Raw genomic sequence first — 8,214 nt, 5'->3', positions numbered from 1 at the left:
GGTTCGCGTTTTTGTGTGTGTGTAAAGCAAGGGAGGATGGCTACAACTACGCAACCATGATCTGTGCACGCTCTTCCATTGTTTTTAATCTTTTAGCTTTAAAATGCCTGACCCGTTAGCAGTCCAGGATTAAGGTAGTTATTATCCCATGTAGGGTTGACTTTGCACCACACTGAAATAGCTAAAGAAAGGAAAGGAAGACTGACAGGAGGGCCTGGTGGCGAGCAAGATGGCACAGACTCCGGGCACCAGATACATTCCAAGTTACTTGCTGTTTGAGTCTCACCCGGGTTTTTCCTGCTGTCTGTCCTCGGACACACCTCTCGGACCACATGCTCCTGGTCCATTCCATCTAATGGAGACCTCCTGCTCTCTTGGTCTTTTTTCTCCTCTTCTCCCCCATTCTCTCTCCACCATTCTGTGTCTCCTCCACTCTCTCCCCCCTCACCTGTGTCTCTCTGCCTCTGTGTTTCTCTGCCCCTTTCTTGCCCCTGCCCTTCTCTCTTCTCCCCTCCCCGCTCTGCCTCTCTCTCTCTCCCCCCATCTGCCTCTCTACACCCTCTGCCTCCCTCTCTGCCTCTGCCCCTCCCTCCCTGCCTCCCTCTCTGGCCCCCCTTCCCCTCTATCTTTTCCTGTCTCTCCCTGTGACCCGCAGCCTAGTAACGGAAGCCCACCTGTCTCTATTCTCCCCAGTAATTGGCTGCAGCCACTTCTGTTTAACCAGTAGCTTTATTTTGGGGAGCAAGGTTTACACAACAAAGGCCAGTGTGAGTGAGAATTCACTCAACCCCAGATCTTGAGGTTCAGAATTTGGCATTCATGTATACAGCACCAGACCAGCCCCCAACAGAGTTCAGATGAGAAGCTGCAAGCAGCAACTTCAGCTGCTGCTGCAAGAAGGACCCCAGAGAGCTGCCTTCAAGGTTTGCAGATGAAAATCTAGCCTTTTAATAGCTAGTCTTAGGTTGGAAAATATCTGGGCAAGTCATTTGACCCCCGATTTTCCATACAGTAACAATCCTTTGGGATACTTAGGAAAGTAACTGAAGCTACTGTCTGGGCTTCTCTGGCCTGTGAAGAATCCAGGGGAGCGTGGAAATCTGGGATGGGTTGAGTGCATAACTGTCACACTGACTACCTTCTCTTAGAAGACAGTGTTAAGTACCGCGCTGCTGTCCTAAGGGCGATAATAAAATTCCCATTCTGACTCATTAGAGAATATCCATTCATGTAAAGTACAAGCGTTCTTGCCCCGAACTGATGAAATTCAGTAAAACCACCTCCAGTACCTACTCATTGGAACAAATTACAGAAATTCCAAACAGTGTAAAGGTACAGAGAAAGCCACTAGGAATTCTGTCACCGCAGTTGAGAGTTTTGACAGATTTCTTTTCCGTCTTTATTTTAAGCACTGTTTTTCTTAAAATAGGTACAATTATATTACATAGCCCTAAGGCAAAAAAAATGGCCACTTGTCCGTTTGCCAGTGGGAGGTGCACCATGTATCGTTTACCCTTTGCGGTTCCTGGAGTTATACCACACGGGCTCAAACCATGCCCTGAGACTGAAGACAAGTCCACTCTCTGAAGTTAGCACTTCTGCTGAAAATGAACATGTTACTGGGTTTGAGTCTCCAGCTACACCAGAAAACCACGCCACTGTGGGTTTCATCTCCAGAACTCCACAGCTCCCTGCATGTATGGAAAATGGCACTTTTTTAAATTAAATTATTACATGTATAAGATACACTTTTTAAAATATTGTAAATGTTTCTGCCTTGCACATTATAAGAGGCTTGGCTCCATTCTCTCATTTTGTAACTGGAAACCAAAAAAATAGTTAGGAAATTGAAGCTGGCCCAGCGGAGCCACGCGCTGGCCGGGCAAGCTGTTGTGTATGGGCACCGCTGCCCCCATGTGTGGAGCCTGAAACACCCATCCTTGAGGCACAGCCGAGCCAGGGACTGGGCTAGCAGGAGAGGGGGCAGCAGGAAGACAGAGTCCCCGGGAGAGAAAGGAGGCACTTGGGCGCCAGGAGATTTTTCTTGCATCTGGCTTCAGTTTGTCAGATCTTCTGCACTGTGTACAGGCACAGTTGCTAATACATGTTCAAAATGAGTTGAATGGAAGAAAATACCTCTGACCCGTCCAGGACAGAGACCAGAAAACTCGAAGAATGTCCCAACCAGCTTGGACCCAGCCCCAAGAGGAGCACTGAGAAATGTAATCACCAGCAGGAAAGTACATAGATGAGCTTGCAGAGCTGATCTTTGCAAATTTTAATGATATTGACAGCTTCAACTTCAAGCCTGACAATATGACACCTTAAAAGAAACTGAAGTAGATCTGCCAGATCAAAGAGCGAGAGAAAGCAGCAGCTGCCAACGTAGATGAAGTGCAGAAGTCAGATGTGTGGTCCACGGGGCAGAATGTCATTGACAAGGACGCACGGGGGCCTATCATGCTTGAGGCCCTCACTGGGTTCTTCTTCATTGTGAACCTGGAAGGCTATGTGCTGTTCATATCAGAATGTCACACAGTATTTACAATATAAGCAGGAGGAACTGATGTGTTGAGAGCCAAGTCCTAGCAGAAAGTGGCTGTCATCTTTGCAGCCATCTTGGGCCATATACTCTGACAAGAGACTTGTTTTTCAACAGCTGAGCACACTCTGATAAACATCTTGGTTTTCTCACATACCTTGTTTTGTTGTTTAATGCCCCCAGCTGCAAGGCACACATGTTAAAGTCTCTTCTGCTGCATTCTCTTGCTTATGCTTATATACCCAATATAAGCATATTATATTATGCTTATGCCTCTCAATAAACGAGACTTGAGACTTGATCAGATACCCTGTCTTGTCTCCATTCTTCGAATTTCTTGCCCCTCCATACTCACTCCCCCTCTTGCTAGACCCTGTTGACTGACCTGCATGGGTCGGGACACTGATGAACACAAGCGTCTATAGCATCGTTCATGTTGGGAACCTGCTGCCAAAGTCCATGGAGTAGGGATCTTGGTCTAGAGAGCCTCCCAGGTAAAAGAGCCATACCTTCAACTGTCAGATGCTGGTGAAGCTTTTGCCAGACTTGGGAGAGGAAGGCCACGATAACAAGGAAGCACATCAGAAATACCAGTCAATGAAGTGCTTTGGTGTATCTCAGCCACAGTCTATCAAAGAGGAAGGCGAAGATTTGCAGTCCTGCTTGATTTGTGTGGCACGAAGAATCCCTGTGAAGGAAAGACCAACCCTTCCCTCATCAGAAAGCTTTACCACTCGCCAGGACCTCCAAGGCAAGATCACTTCTCTGGACGCTAGCACCGTTGAGAGACGCCATGAAGCCAGGCTGAGAGGATCTGGTGAGAAGATGTATTCGGAAGTTCCACACCCAGCATGAAGGGGAGTCTCTGTCATACGCCAAGAAGCATCATCATGAAGTTCTGAGACAAGGGTCGGGTGTTCGGTCAGATCTATCCTTTTTCCTTTGACGGCACTCACGTTGCTATACAAATTAAAAGCAAACTCATCCGTTCTCAGATATCTGAGGAGCCTCAGCTTGTAATATGTTTACACATGCTTCACAGAGTGCAGAATGTGTGTGTTATGAATCTAGATCTGACTGGACAAGCGATGGGGAAGCCATTGAATCCAATGAGCTCTAGCAGTCCTGCCCATCAGGCCATGTGCAGTGAGATCCCGGGTCAGGGCATGACCATCGGTAGCAACATAAATCTTCCCATGATGGCCCAAAGGAACAAACGGGCATGCCTACGGGCAGGTTTGGTGGTTCTGGGGCCATGAACCATGTATCAGGCATGCAAGCAACCACTCCTCAGGGTAGTAACTATGCACTCAAAATCAACAGTCCTTCAGGAAGCAGCCCCAGCATGAACCCAGGGAAACCCAGCTTTGTGCTCTCCCCAAGGCATCGCCTGAGCCCCAGCATGGCTGGCAGTCCTTGCTTCCCACCCAGTCAGTTTTCCCCTCCAGGAAGCTTGCATTCCCCTTGGGAGTTTGCAGCAGCACAGGAAATAGCTGTAGTTAATACCAACAGTTTCCTCAACTCAATACAAGCTGTCAGTGAGGGCCACGGGGTCTCACTAGGGTCATCGCTGGCTTCACCAGGTGTAGCAGGATACTCCCCATCCCACTACATTTTACAATAAAGTTCTGTAATTTGGGAGGAGCTAATGTGGGAGGATCGAGGAAGAAGAGGAGCAAAGAGATGGAGGGAGGAGGAAGAGAGATGTAGCAACCATGGAGAACCACACATGAGTCCAGAACAGTCCTGGCTAACGATTCATATCTAGGTTAGTTAATTGGGTTAACAATTCTAATTGTGTGGGTATTTTGTTGAGCATTTCCAAATATATAAATATTGGATAATTCTTAAGCACAAGAGTCTTCATTCTACCCGGTATCACGAGCATAGTGGGTATTCTAAGGTTCAGTCAAGTTTCCAGCTGTAGTGTGCTTGGCTCTGGCTGAGGGACTTGTCAGCCTGAGCTAAGCACAACCACACCATTGCTGGGATAGACGGCCTGTGCTGGGGGCCGTTTTAAATATTACCCTCAACCACCAGACCTAAAAATGGGCAATTTGCAAAACTCTCCAGTTGATATGAATCCTCCCCCCACTCAGCAAGATGGGAAGCTTGAACTCCAAAGTCTGTTTTGGACTTTATGGAGAGTCATCAGAAGGCAACTGGACAAGCAGAAGCCAGCTGTCATCCTGAAGAACAAAAGGGGCACAATGATTCCAGCATGCCTCATGCAGCCAGCAAGGACAGGGCTGAGGGACACAGCCAGCTGCATGATAGCAAAGGTCAGACCAAACTCCTACAGCTGCTGACCACCAAGTCCAACCAGATGCAACCCTTCACCCTTGCCAGGCTCTTTTGTCAGATACAAACAAGGACTATCCAGGTAGCTTGCCAGGGCCCGGGTCCATGCATGGTACCTCGCTCAAGAAGAAGTGTTAAGATTTTGCACAGACTCTTACAGGATAGCAGTTCCCCTGTGGAATTGGCCAAGCTGACAGCAGAAGCCACAGGCAGAGAGTCGAGCCAGGAGTCCAGCAGCACAGCTCCTGGGTCAGAAGTGACTGTCAAACAGGAGCCAGTGAGCCCCAAGAAGAGAATGCACTACTATGCTACTTGCTCGACAAAGATACTAAAGATACTGGTTTACAGGAAATAACCCCCAAACTCGAGGACACTAAGAACCTGCCAGCAACACAAAGCTAATCGCTATGAAAACTATGAAGGCACAAGTGAGCGTTGAGTGACCAGCCTGGCAGCGAGCTGGACAACTTGGAAGAGATTTTGGCTTGAGACTGCTGTATGGGATTCTGGATATGTGCCATCCAGGGAGACATTAGAGGACTCTGGGGAGTTGTAGTCCCAGTAAAGCCAGGAGGATCAGGTTGCTGACTTATTCTGTAGTTTCAATGAAATAAGAACTGCTGGGCATTGGCCTGGGGAATCCGGGCAATTGGCAAAAGATGCCTGGTCTGTAGGCAGGATGCTCTCAGGCCATGGGGCAGTTTGGTTTGGAGGAGCCTGCCGTTGATTATATACAGAGGTCCTCCCAAGTTCATCTCTAACTCCGAAGGCCCTATGTTCATGACCTGAGACTGAAGCATTGTCTTTGGCCAGGCTGGCTGTTGGGTACCAAATCATGCCTCCTTGGATTGGCTGGTCCATGGCACCAGTGGTGACAGCACAAATGACTCTCATAGCTGGATTCTGTAGTGCCCATTCCCCAGAAGGCACGTTGGGCCGGGAAGTGCTACTGCTAACCATTCTGCTCTGTGACATTCGCAGTGCTGCGTTCTGGGCTCCAATAGGTGTGAGGGGACTGCTGTCAGTAACGGCAGAATCGCCAGCCACTTATGAATCAGATCAGCAGTGTTTCAAATGTGAGCTTGACTCTGAGGCCTGGAGCACCAACTCAGGCTCCTATTAATACAGATGCTGGCCCAGAGGCAGAGGGAAATCCTCAACCAGCATCTTCGGCAGAGACAGATGCATCAGCAGCAGCAGGTGCAGCAGCAAACTTTGATGATGAGAAGACAAGGGTTGAATAGGACCCCAAGCATGGTGGCTCCCATTGGTCTCCCAGCAGCCGTGAGCAATCCCTGGATTCCCCAGGCCAATGCCCAGCAGTTCCTATTTCATCCGAACTACAGAATAAGTCAGCAACCTGATCCTGGCTTTACTGGGGCTACAACTCCCCAGAGTCCTCTGTCTCCCTGGATGGCACATACCCAGAGTCCCATGATGCAGCAGTCTCAAGCCAACCCAGCCTACCAGCCTGCGTCAGACATGAACAGGTGGGCACAGGGGAGCATAGGTGGGAACAGCATGTTTTTACATCGGTCCCCACCACACTGTGAGCAACAAGCAAACACCAGGATGTACAATACTACCATGAACATCAATGTGTCCTTGGCAACCGACACGGCTTGAGCAACATGAACCAGATGACAAGCCAGATGAGCATAACCTCAGTGACCTCTGTGCCTACATCAGGGCTGTCCTCCATGGGTCCCGAGCAGGTCAATGACCCTGCTCCGAGGAGAGGCAACCTTTTTCCCAAGCCAAATACCTGGAATAGACAGGATCAAGTAGAAGGAGCCACATTTCTCAGAAATACTGCTGACCTTGGAGAAGCTGTCTGTGTCTTTCTTCAACCCACTGGGCTTACAAACATTCACCAGTCTGGAAAGCTACGTCTCTTTGTGTTGACCCATCTGACGTGCCACCAGTTCACCCAGGACACGGTAGACAGTCGGGCCCTGGCCCAGAGCATAGTGCATGCTGGCTTGGCTGACACCAGAAGAGCTGCCTCTCCCGATAGCCTGCAGCTCAACTCCACACCAACCTGGAGTCTGTTCACCGCATTCACCGTAGTGCAACTTAGATCTCTCACAAAGCGAGCATCCACAGGCCGACTTCATCCCCATTCAGACGGGACGTATTTAAATGTGTGTATTTGAGGAGAACCATGCTCTTGTCCTGTTCAGCTCCAGACAGTGGTTTCTTGCTTTGTTTTCTGTGGCTATTCAGTGTAAAGGATTAGAATCTTATCTGGAGGAAAGAAAGGAATTTTAGCACATTCCAACACAAGGGATTCTAAGCTTGAAGCCTGCATTTGGTTGGAATGCAGACAGGGCAGACACTTCAGACAGCGCTGTGTGTGCTGACACACCTAGTCAGAGACAACTAACTCCAGCAGAGTTCTATCTCCAGGAAGCCACAGCCAAGGAGTGCCCAGTTGTTGAACAGATGACAAGGCTTCTCTGAAAGAGGTTGTTAACATTAACAAGTGTCTGTTCCCATTTTTTTTCTGTTAAAAACAAACTAGTTTCCCCTAAATCGTGAATCAAAAAAATTTTTTCTAAATTGTTTTTAGATCAATCATAATTTGATTGGCATCTCCTCCTTTCCCCCTCCCCGCCTTCTCTACTCATTCCCTCTTTTGTTCCTTTAAAAAAAAAAAAAAAAACAACAACAGCTTCCACCATAGAGACCAGGGAAGCCCTTCAGTTCTTAGTGTTGTGCCAGCCACTCACAACAGCTTACCAGTGACCATGCCTTTCCTGTCAGGAGTGGACATGGAATGCCAGCCAGGCTGTGATACCTACTTAGGAAGACTGGGCTGCCCCATCAGCTCAGGCCCCCAAAATGAGAGAACATACTAATGAAATCAACAGCAGACATCACGACAGTTCTAACCTCTGCCATGTGGGGTTGGGTTTTTTTTTAACTTTGTATTTTTTAGCAGCCCTGACAAAGCTGAGGGGTTGTAAGGTAAATAGACATTCAATTCACATGTAAACAAGCAGTAACTTAAGTGAACTGAAGTGTTTAACTGTGCAATTTTGTGAAGTATACACATAGTGGGATTGACTCAAAAAATGAGGTATTTCGGTATCTTCAGCAGATATCTTCATAGCAATGTCTCCTAAAGGTGTTTTGTAACAGTGGCCAATGCCTTGGTTAGACCTAATTTGTAGGCTTAAGACCTTTTGTTTTCTAAGCCTTGAGATTCTGCTCATGTATCTAATCTATGAGATGCAGCTGCCGTCGGAACCAAGTCTTGATTTTGTATGTTTATATTCTTTCTTAATAAACCTTAGAAAGACTACATTACCAGGCAGCAGAGAGAGACCGAGAGGAGAGACCGAGAGGAGAGACCGAGAGGAGAGACC

General features: G+C 48.0%; 1 pseudogene; it reads left to right on the top strand.

Annotated features, from left to right (window-relative positions):
• The first annotated feature begins 2,113 nt into the window (after nt 1-2,113).
• On the top strand, nt 2,114-6,631 carry LOC114640455 (annotated as a pseudogene).
• The last annotated feature ends 1,583 nt before the right edge of the window (nt 6,632-8,214 follow it).

This window comes from Grammomys surdaster, unplaced genomic scaffold, assembly GCF_004785775.1.
Source record: "Grammomys surdaster isolate TR1022 unplaced genomic scaffold, NIH_TR_1.0 125818, whole genome shotgun sequence".
NCBI classification, from domain to species: Eukaryota; Metazoa; Chordata; class Mammalia; order Rodentia; family Muridae; genus Grammomys; species Grammomys surdaster.
Note: the sequence above shows the minus strand (reverse complement) of the source record. Positions and strands in the feature narration are given on the sequence as shown.